A 12,050-nucleotide genomic window follows, 5' to 3' on the forward strand; every position below is an offset into this window, starting at 1 on the left:
ATCGGCAATGTGGCACTACGGACAAGACGGGTCACGTGAGAATCCACCTGTGGAGGGGATTCACACTTAGCAAAATAATTATCCGCGAACGGATAAGCCACCGCCAGGCGTCTCTGCGGCTGGTATCTTTTGCCAGGTTGTTTCCACGCCTCCTCTAAATGGTCCACCAACTGACCCGAAAGAGGAAAGACTGTGGCATCGCCCTTCACATCTTTGAAAAAGGCATACTTAGATTTAGCCGCTGGGGGAACTTCGTCCTCAATCACCAAGGCTGTGCGGACCGCCCGAATAAGTCCAGGAATATATACTTTGGACTTAGCATCAGCGTCCTTAGTATGGAAAGGTTCCTGATCGTAAGGATCCAGAATCTCCCCATCATCAGACGTCCCTTCGTCATCCTCATAAGGAGCGGACAGAGACGCCACCGGCCTTTTATGAGGCCGCATCACAGACTCCCCTTGCAATACATCCGACAAGTGCTGTAAAGAACTCGTCAGGGAGTTAACCCACGCTGGCTCCTGAGAACCCGGGAGCGGGGAAATAGGGAGACTGTGGGGTACCACCAATTGTCGTGGGAACCCCTGCATGGGTGACGACACCACAGACTGCTGGGACAAACCCATCGGAGTAAACGCGGGCTGCGGAGCTAACTGGCCCACTAAAGCTGTTAACGCCTGAGCGAAACAAGCCCAGGGCGGCTCCTGTACCGGTGCTGTAACCGTAATAGGCCGCGCCATGGACAACACTGCCGGCAAAGGCCCTCCGCGCTACCCTCCCCCTCCGCTAACGGTACTTTGCACGTGGTACACTGTAGCCGGAGGGGAAAATCACTTTCAGACATGATGGCACCACGTATGTGACCTCTCTCACCAATTAAGTATTAAATAGGCGAGAGACCACCCTGCAGCACCGCACCGCAAGGGCTTTAGCAGAAAGAACAGGGACAGTAATAAAGCTGACAGTTTAGTGAAGAATAGTTACAGGCAGCGCTAGCACAGTCACATACAATGCAGAGAAATAACAATTCCTGCACTAACAGCGCTGATCACTCAACTACACAGACACAGGGCCTGGTAGGACACAGCGCTGCATACACAGACCTGAGCCACAGCGGAGGAGAGGTATGCGGGGGGACCCAGACCACGATGCTTCCTTCCAGACTTCCAGCAGCGTTCACCATGCGTTGCAGAGAAGATGGCCGCCGAGGAGCAGAGAGAAGCTGGCCTGGGGGAGGAGCGCTGACACAGGACCAGTCAGCACAGTGCAGAGAGGGCTGTGTGCAGCGGGGGAGGCGCCGGCTGTGAGACAGGGAAGGCGCGCTCCCCTGGCATGCATTTAACCCCTGGGACGCCGCAGCGCTACCGCTCTGCTGCGGTCCGCTGTCCCAGGGGGTAGTGGAAGCGCAGGTTGGTCGCCTGGCTCCACGCTGCAGCCAGTCCCCAGGGAGCCCCCTGCCTGGGGACTTAGGACCATGTGATCAGCGGGGACCCACCGCGGGACCCCGCTGCTTACCTCTGTCCCCCTTGAATCCGGCCATGGTCCGGAGCATCTGGGGTCACCGCTAGCTGTGACCCCAGACGCCCACCAGCATCCCCGGATCAGTACCGGCGTTCTGGTACCGGCGGGGTGTAGGGAAGACAGCATGGACGTCAGGACTGACTGTCCATGCTGTTCATCCAGTTGTGCAGCCACAGCTGCATGAAGAATAAGCTTCAGGGGCTCTTCTAGCCCCCACTCCAACAGGTGCACCCGACTCCGGCCGGGCACCAAACTAAACTGAGGTGCCTTGGCCTGGGGGCGGGGTATAGGAGGGGGACCTAGTGCATCCTGGGAGGCTGAAAGCTTAACTCTTTGGTGCCCTGCGACTGACGTCACACCTATACCCCAAGGTATCCTGTGGAACCCTATGGACCCTGAAGTAGAAAATATGAATAGACAATGAGTAAATTAAGGCACATAAGTGTCTCCTGCTTCTACTTTTGCCCGTCATACAGTATTAAAAGGTATAGGACAGGAGATGAGAGAGCAGGAAGACTAGTGTCTTATGGAAAGTAAAGTATAGTGGTGGTGTGTTAAAGATCTGTATCAGGTGTTAGATGAACCCTGATGCCATTGACATTGCAGGGATCAAATTCGTCCTGGGTGTTACATGGTCCCTGTTACACACTGTATATTGCAGGGGCCAAATGCACCAAGATCAGTCAGACCACCACCAGAAAGTAGTAATTGGTATTACCTTAAGAAAGATCTGACTGCGGACACTGTGTGTGCCGAGTGGAAAAGATAGACTGCCCGCTGCTCCCCGATGCTTATCCTAGTCGTAGCGGTAATCCGTCTCTGGCTGTAGTCAGCCTGCCGGACTGCTCCCGCTAATGCAGAGTTGGTTCAGTGATTTCAGTTAGAGTGTGGAGCTGGGGAATATGGTACCAGTTGGATAAGCGCACAGCTGAGAGGCAAGTTAAGATTGACTGTCCAGTGCTCCCCGATACTTATACTGGTCGGAACGGTAATCAGTCTCTGGCTGTAATCAGCCTGCTGGACTGCTCCCGCTAATGCAAAGCTGGTTCAGTGGTTTCAGTGAGAGATGTGCATGAAAAAGTGGGGAGACGCTCCTGGACCCCCCCAAAATTGATCATTTTGTTAGCAGGACTGTATAGTAGGTTGTTTGTGGGCATTAGGAAAGTACTGAATATTTTTAAGCGTTGTCAAATGGCTGATTTGTGCTTTCTAAACAAAAAAAATAAAAAATACAAAAAGCAAAACTTTTTTCATATAATCTTAAACAAATTAAACGAAAAACGTGAAATTACAAAAAAAAACAAAAAACTAAAAACACAATTATTCTTTAATTAAATAAATACAAATTAAACTTGGGGAGACTCAACTAACGAAAAAGTTGATTTGGGGTCATTTTAGGCCATTTTTTTAACCCCCCAAAAATGACATGTAATTATTGGACTGATTAAGCTAATTGGAAACTTCTAATTGCCTAATTAGTCATTAGGGGGGAGGGGGTCCAAGGGGTTCAGCATGGTGTTCCAACATTTTAACCTTAAAAACAAGATTTATGGTGCTTACCAGTTAAAGCTCTCTCTCTGGCTTCATCTGGGGGACACTTCATCACGCTTGGGGTTAGAGCGACTTGGAGTAGTCAGCACTTAATGAGGTCAAATTTTTGGTGGTATAAAAGCTCCTCACTTCTAAACCCTCTTCAGTTTGAATTTAAATAGCGTGTAGGAAATAGGTAAGCACCTTCTAACTCATTCACTCATTCCTCAATCGAGGAAGGGATCAAAGGACCTCATTCAGAGTCGGTCGAAGCGGCTGCACGGTCGTACGCCACCAATGTTCCCTATACTGCGCATGAGTACAGTTCGCAATGCGCGTGCGCAAACTAGCCACTACGATCAGAAATTTCTCTCTCCTTGAACACAGCCAGGTCGATAGTTTGAGTGACAGATTGAGGCGTTTGTGGGTGGTAACAGGGGAAGGTGCTTGAAAACGGGGGAGCGGAGATCCAAATGCAGGCGTGCCTAATTATGCGGACGACGTTTTGTGGGAATGCATACGGTTTATGGGAGTGCATAATTAAAGTAGCGTCATGGCACATGTGACATGTGAGGTTTTTACACCGACATGATCGTAGAGCTTAAGAGAGGGTATGGTCAAACTTAAGCTCTACGACGAGTTTCGATGGTTGCCGATGGTCTCGATTAATCCTTATATGCTCGGAGATGACGTGCAATGCGTACGAGAAGTGGGCTTATTTTTTTTGTCTTCCGACCGCTTCCTCCCCTTGGTCGGCCAACTACCGATCCGAACTTAGGGACGCAACTTGCGAGGGAAACATTTGCATATACGGCCCCTTTTCGCGTACGACCGTGCGGCCGCTTCGACCGACTCTGAATGAGGTCCAAAGTGTCCCCCACATGACACCAGAGAAATATTTAACTGGTAAGTACCATAAATCTTGTTTTCTCCAATTTTATCTGGGGGTCACTTCATTACACTTGGGGATATACAGCAGCTGATCTCTATGTAAAGTACATATGGATTTGGCTGAATCCAAGACCCTTTGTCCAAATTCAGCTTCACTGGACGCAAAATCCTGAAAACTGTAAAACTTGGTGAATGTATGAACTGAAGACCCATGTTGCTGCCTTACATAGTGCATCAGTGCATCTGCAGAACAGCTAACTGAACTATTAGAATTAGCTGAGATTCTAGCTGGAAATGGCTTTTCAGCTCCATTATATGTTTGCTTTATGGTTTCCATAATCCATCTAGCTATCATCTGTTTAGAAGCTGGCCAACCTCTCTACGTGGCATCATAGCGAATGAACAACATCTGTTTTTCTAATATCTGCAGTTCTATTCAAATAAACATGAACCACAACTTGTCCATTTGATAGATTTGTCTGCCCTGGAAAAAGAAGGAATTATGATCTCCTGATTTAAGTGGAAATCAGACATTACTTTTTCCTGAAAAGAGGGACTAGTACGGAAAACTGCCCTATCCTTATGAAGGATTAGATACGGCGAATTACAGGATAAGGCCCCTAATTGTGATACTCTTGTGGCTGAAGTAATAGCTAGAAGAAAAACTAACTTCCAGGTTATCCATTTAAGGTCAGCCTGCTATAATTGGTTCAAAAGGTGGGACCTGAATCTTTGAGAATACCAGATTCAAATCCCAAGGTTCAACAGGTTCTCTATAATGGTGGTTTAATGTGTATTACCCCTGCATAAATGTTTTTTACCTCCAGAAGGACTGCCAATTTCTTCTAAAAATAAATTAAAAGAGCTGAAACTTCAAAGATCCTAGGCTCAGTCCTAACGTGAAACCTTCCTGCAGGAAATGGAAGAGTCTTATTAGATAAAAAGAAGAATGAGGGACCTTCCTCCTCCCTTTACATCAATCTATATACTTTTTCCAAATTCTATAATAATTTTTAGCCAAAACCTTTTTCTTGCCTTAATCATAGTCTGAATGACTGAAATTGAAAAACCTTGTTTCCTTAAAATCTTGGTTTCAAGAGCCATTCCATCAAACTTACTGTCTCAGGGCCCAATGTTTTGTCAGGACATTCAGAGATTAAGTTCTGACAAAGGGGAAACCTGAATCCTGCTCCTACTGCCATGCTTATTATTTCTGCCCATCAGGCCCATCTTTACCAATTTGGTGCTACCAAGATTACTGGGCTGCCTTCCTTTCTTATTTTCCTTAACACCCTTGGTATCATTGGAATTGGTGGAGATATGTATGCCAGCCGAAAAAGTCCATGGCTTCACCCGAAAAGCTAATGGGTCTCTGATCCTGCAACAGAATCTGTCTTGTTGAACCTGGATGCCATCAGATCTATTTCCGGCTGACCCCACTTCTCCACCAAAACCAGAAACACTTCTGGGTGTAATGACCATTCCCCTAGACAAATCGTTTGACGACTTAGGTAATCTGCCTTCCAATGTGTATTCCCGGTATGAAGACATCTGATATTGCTGGAATTTTGTTCTCTGCCAATTTCAATATGCGAAATGTCTCCTTCATTGCTAACCAACTCTTTGCTCCCCCTTGGTGGTTTATATATGCTACTGATGTGGTGTTGTCTGACTGAATCTTTACTGGATTTCTGAGTAGGAGATTTTCCACTCTTATTAATGTGTTCCAAACTGCTCTTAATTCCACTTCCAACACATTAATCAGACGTTTTGTCTCAGATGTGGATCATAGTCCCTGAAACTAGTGTTTCCCCATGAACGTCCCCAGCCCCTGAGCTTGGTATCTGTGGTAATAACTATCCAGTCCAGGGTTAGGAAGCTTCTGCCTCTGTTCAGGTTTCCTGTATTGATCCAACATCTGAGAGACTTCCTTGTTTTCTGTGAGAAGGAAATTAATTGATTTGCTAACTGAACATGGGATCCTGATAGGTTCCTTAATATGTTCCATTGGAACCTTCTGGAATGAACTACATACTGAATAGTCTCGAATGCAAACACCATCATTCCCAATAAACTCATGCATATCCAGACTGAGGGACTTCCTAGTTCCAAATTCCTTTTCACTAGGTTCTGGAGGTTTCTAATATTTTCTCTCATCAGAAACACCCTTCACAATTTATTTAATTTTAATCCTAGGAAATCCAACTGTCGGCTGGGAAATCATCTGTATTTTTTCCAATTTATTATCCAGCCATGACCCTGTAGCACCTGTATTGCCCTTAAGAGATCTCTCTGTAGTGCTAACTCCAAATCTGCTTTGAACAGCTAATCGTATTGATAAGGTATTGATAGCAGTGGCTAGCCCGACTGGTAAGGCCCTGAACAGGAAATGGTTTTCCAATTGCAAATCTTAGCAGATTCTGATGTCCTTTCCATATGGGAATGTGTAGGTAAGCATCCGTGATGTCTATACATGCCAGTACCTGGATCCTTCCATACCATTTATCACTGATCTTATAGATTCCATTCTGGACTTGTCTATCTTTAAATGTAAAGTATTTTAAGGTTAAAATTGGTCTGACTGCCATCATGTTTCTGCAGCAGAAAAAGATTTGAACGAAAACCTCTCTTTTGCTGGGACCTGGGATCTGGAATTATTACCCCTGACTTCAACAAGCCCCTTAGGGCTCCTTTCAATCCTGTACAGTTTTCCTCATTTAAATGCCATTTTGTTGTACAAAATCTCTCCGAAGCAGGGCCCAATATGCTCATCACATACCCTCTTTTTTAGAACTTACAAAACCCACTTGTCTGTGGAAGAAACCATCCATCTGTCTTTGAACATTAACCAGGCACCCACCCGAGAACCCTCCAGGTGTATGCCCTTCCCGTCATGCAGATTTGGGCTTCCCCTTAAGGTTCGGTTTTCCCTGGACTCTTGTAAGTACAATTTATCCTGATTTAAATGTGGTTTGAAATATGGGCTAACAAATCTATTTTTGGTCTTATAAGCCTTTTTAACTGGTAAAAAATAACTTTTTCTCCTGTGGCTTCTGAAATCTTGTCCAACTCAGGCCCAATTAAATATTTATTATCTATGGGCAAGAATTCAAGAAACTTCTTTGTTTCAGGATCTGCTTCCCATGCCTTAAGCCACATAACTTCTTGCCACAAACGCAAGGCTCGACAATTTTGACAAAATGACAGAAACTAAAAAGGAGCCTTACTCAAATAATCAGCACCCACTTTGAGTTGCCCTTGCTAAAGACAAATTTGTCCTCAGAGTAATTAGACTGGATACCTTCTATGAACATGTCAATCCATTTTTCCATAGCTTTTGCTACTTAGGCCAACGCCAACGCTGGCCTAGAAGCTGGACCCGAGAATACCCATTCTGTAACTTCCTACATCCTGAGTCTATGCAGCTTCCGGCATGCTGGGCCTGCTTTCTCCCCTGATGCTGCCTGCGACTCTCCACGCGTTCACCGTAGCTGCGGCCGCTGGGTCCCACTTACCCCCCGACGAATGCTCTGATATGAACGGCCAGCCTCAGCACCGCGTCCGGGTGCTACCGCGATCCCTGGCACCGTGGTGATTCCCCTCTACCCCCCTCCAGACAGAGGGGTTGGACTCCGCTCCACCTCCAGCCCTGTTCTGTTAAGAACCAGGCCATAAGGGATAACCCTGTCAGTCCGGGAGGTGGGAAATTTACCTGGGTAGCAGAGAAAAGCTACCTCAGCCAGATAGAGAGAAGGCTGCATAAATAATTATGGAAAAAAAAAATTTAAAATTGAAATAAAAAAAAACCCAGTGCTAACCACCTCCTTCAGCACTTAATGAAAACTAATGGGGGGTTAGAGGAGAGGAGCTTTTAGACCCCCAAAAAGTTGTGCTGATGCCTCCAAGTCACTAACCCCAAGGGTAATGAAGTGTCCCCCAGATGAAGTTAGATAAATAAAGATTTTCCTTTCCAACCCTCAGGATGGCGTGAAGGCAAAAATGCAAATTCACACCCACTGGTTCAGTGCGAGTTGCTAATTGGATTGCAAAATTAATTTGTTGTGGGAATTCAAAGAGAAAACAGCAACTCGCACCTTATTGAATTGACCACATTAAATGGGATTTCTTTCTTCTGTGTGCAGCTGCAGATTTCAGGGCCATAGCAAGTCCACTTATAACTAGCTTTACCAGTCTGGAATTTTGTGAAACTTGTGCATAATGGAGCAAATCACAAATGGCACTGTGCCATTATCCTGCCAAGATTTTCACTGTTCATTTACAAATAAATCCAAGGTCAAATTAGATTACAATCACAAAGTAACCTATTTTACTGCTTGCAGAAGGAGTATAGCTTAACAATTGTTTACATAGGGTAAGTATTAATGAGTGTTTTGAAGATAGTAATCTTCAACCACTGTTTAGAGTATGAATCAAATTTACAGTGCCTTGCAAAAGTATTCATCCCCTTTGCATTTTTCATGTTTTGTTGCCTCACAACCTGGAATTAAAATGAATTGCTTGAAGGTGTGCATCATTTCATGCACATAACATGCCTACAACTGTGGTTTGTTTTTTTTTTATATTGTGAATCAAATAACATTTAGGACAACATAACAGAAAACTTCAGCGTGCATAACTATTCACCCCCCTAACGTCAGTACTATGTCGAGCCACCTTTTGCGGCAATTGCAGCTGCAAGTCGCTTTGGATAAGTCTCTATAAGCTTGCCAAATCTTGCCCATGGGATTTTTGCCCATTGCTCAAGGCAAAACTGCTCCAGCTCCTTCATGTTGGATGGTTTCCGCTTGTGAACAGCAATCTTCAAGTCTGACCACAGATTCTCAAATTGGTTTAGATCTGGGCTTTGACTAGGCCATTCAAACACATTTAAATGTTTCCCCTTAAACCACTCGAGTGTTGCTTTAGCAGTATGCTTCGGATCATTGTCCTGCTGGAAGGTGAACCTCCATCCCAGTCTCAAATCACAGGCAGACTGAAATAGGTTTTGCTCAAGAATATCCCTGTATTTAGCACCATCCATCTTTCCTGCAACTCAAATTAGTTTCCCAGTCCCTGCTGCTGAAAAACATCCCCACAGCATGATGCTGCCACCACCATGTTTCACTGTGGGGATGGTGTTCTTGGGGGTCATGAGATGTGTTGGGTTTGCGCCAGACATAGCGTTTTCCTTGGTGGCCGAAAAGTTAAATTTTACTCTCATCTGACCAGAGCGCCTTCTTCCATACTTTTGGGGAGTCGCCCACATGCCTTTTGGCAGACTCAAATCGTGTCTTCTAAATTTTTATCACTAAGTAATGGCTTTTTTCTGGCCACTCTTCCATAAAGCCCAGCTCTATGGAGTGTACGGCTTATTGTGGTCTGCAGCTCCTTCAGGGTTACCTTTGGTCTCTGTGCTGCCTCTCTGATTAATGCCCTCCTTGCCGGTCTGTGAGTTTTGGTGGGCGGCCCTCTCTTGGCAGGTTTGTTGTGGTACCATGTTCTTTCCATTTTATGGTGCTCCGGGGGATCAAAGATTTGGATATTTTTTTTTTTTTTTTTTTTTATAACCCAACCCAGAATTGTGCTTCTCAACAACTTTGTCCCTGACTTGTTTGGAGAGCTCCTTGGTCTTCATGGTGTGATGCTTAGTGGTGTTGCAGCCTCTGGGGCCTTTCAGAAAAGGTGTGTTTATAATGACAGATCATGTGACACTTAGATTTCACACAGGTGGACTTAATTTCACTAATTATGTAACTTTGAAGGCAATTGGTTGCACCAGAACTTTTGAGGGGCTTCAGAGCAAAGGGGGTTATTACATATGTACATGCCAGTTTTCTGAATTTTATTTATAAATATTCTTTTTTTATATATATTTTTCTCATTTCACTTTACCAAATTAGACTATATTGTGCAGATCCATCACATAAAATTCAGATTTAAAAAATAAAAATAAATTACAGGTTGCAATGTAACAAAAAAGGCAAGGGGGGTGAATACTTTTGCAAGGCACTGTATATTTTCGTAAGATCTGGAAATTTGTTTTTCTAGATCATATAGTGTTCCCGCTAGACTCTGGGCAGGGCGTCCTGCCCAGGGTCTAGTGGGAACACTATATGATCTAGAAAAACAAATTTCCAGATCTTACGAAAATACAGTGCATCCGGAAAGTATTCACATCGCTTCACTTTTTCCACATTATGTTACAGCCTTATTCCAAAATGGAATAAATTCATTTAGGTCTTCAAAATTCTACACACAATACCCCATAATGACTACGTGTAACTTTTTTTGAGATTTTTTTTTTTTTTTAATTAAATTTGCAAAAATCTCAAAAAACAAAACACTAAGAAATCACATGTACATAAGTATTCACAGCCTTTGCCATGATTTCGAAAGGCATACACCTGTCTATATAAAAGGTCCCACACTTGACAGTGCATGTCAGAGCACAAACCAAGCATGAAGTCCACCTCTGAGACAGGATTGTCTCGAGGCACAAATCTAGGGAAGGGTACAGAAAAAATATCTGCTGCTTTGAAGGTCCCAATGAGCACAGTGGCCTCCATCATCCGTAAATGGAAGAAGTTCGGAACCAGCAGGTCTCTTCCTAGTGTCGGCTGACCTTCTAAACTGAGCGATCGTGGGAGAAGGGCCATAGTCAGGGCGGTGACCAAGAACCCGATGGTCAGAGCTACAGCATTCCTCTGTGGAGAGAGGAGAACCTTCCAGAAGGACAACAATCTCTGGAGCAATCCACCAATCAGGCCTGTATGGTAGAGTGGCCAGACGGAAGCCACTCCTTAGTAAAAAGCACATGGCAGCCCGCCTGGAGTTTGCCAAAATCCACCTGAAGGACTCTCAGACCATGAGAAACAAAATTCTCTGATCTGATGAGACAAAAAGACTGAACTCTTTGGCGTGAGTGCCAGGCGTTATGTTTGGAGGAAATCAGACTCATCACCAGGCCAATACCATCCCTACAGTGAAGCATGGTAGTGGCAACATCATGCTGTGGGGATGTTTTTCAGCGGCAGGAACTGGGAGACTAGTCAGGATAGAGGGAAAGATGAATGCAGCAATGTCCAGAGACATCCTGGATGAAAACTGCTCCAGAGCGCTCTTGACCTCAGACTGGGGCGACAGTTCATCTTTCAGCAGGACAACGACCCTAAGCACACAGCCAAGATATCAAAGGAGTGGCTTCAGGACAACTCTGTGAAAGTCCTTGAGTGGCCCAGCCAGAGCCCAGACTTGAATCCGATTGAACATCTCTGGAGAGATCTGAAAATGGCTGTGCACCGACGCTTCCCATCCAACCTGATGGAGCTTGAGAGGTGCTGCAAAGAGGAATGGATGAAACTGCCCAAAGATAGGTGTGCCAAGCTTGTGGCATCATATTCACAAAGACTTGAGGCTGTAATTGCTGCCAAAAGGTGCATCAACAAAAGTATTGAGCAAAGGCTGTGAATACTTATGTACATGTGATTTCTTAAGATTTTTTATTTTTATTTTTAATGAAACTTGCAAGAATATAAATATAAACTTTTTACACGTTGTTATTATGGGGTATTGTGTGTAGAATTTTGAGGACAAAAATGAATTTATTCCATTTTGGAATAAGGCTGTAACAGAATGTGGAAAAAGTGAAGCGTTGTGAATACTTTCCGGATGCACTGTATAAATTTGATTCATACTCTAAACAGTGATTGAAGAGGGGGGGAGAGCAGGCCTGGCATGCCGGAAGCCGCATAGTTCCAGGATGTAGGAAGTTACAGAAAGGGAAGCGGAATCCTGGGTACTAATTTGGATCAGTCCACACTCCTAGAGAGAAGAGGTGTGGTAATATCAAAAGAGGCTGAAGGTTTGGGTAGGGAGTCTCTGCACGTGCCAAAGTGGAGGGGGGGGCGTGGAACACTAATCATAAAACCCACATCGATTGACGAGACTAGCAAGGCTGTATTTCCATAAAGAAATCTGGAGCTAGATTTACAAAGCAGTGACTTGTTCTCAGCAGGTTTGACCTGGAAATTTAAAACAATATTGAATGCAAAACACTTTGGAAACCTAGCCCCAAGTATGGATATGGCCGATTTGATATGCATCTACTGAAT

The 12,050-nt window shown here is 44.7% G+C and overlaps 1 protein-coding gene across 1 annotated transcript in view; it reads right to left on the reverse strand.

The window, feature by feature from the left end:
* The window catches only part of PPIL2 (peptidylprolyl isomerase like 2), a 60,958-nt gene that overhangs the window by 22,164 nt on the left and 26,744 nt on the right, over positions 1-12,050 (reverse strand). The gene's annotated exons all lie outside the window — the stretch shown is intronic.

The sequence above is a fragment of the Taudactylus pleione genome, unplaced genomic scaffold, assembly GCF_031769625.1.
Source record: "Taudactylus pleione unplaced genomic scaffold, aTauple2 ptg000191l, whole genome shotgun sequence".
Classification (NCBI taxonomy): Eukaryota; Metazoa; Chordata; class Amphibia; order Anura; family Myobatrachidae; genus Taudactylus; species Taudactylus pleione.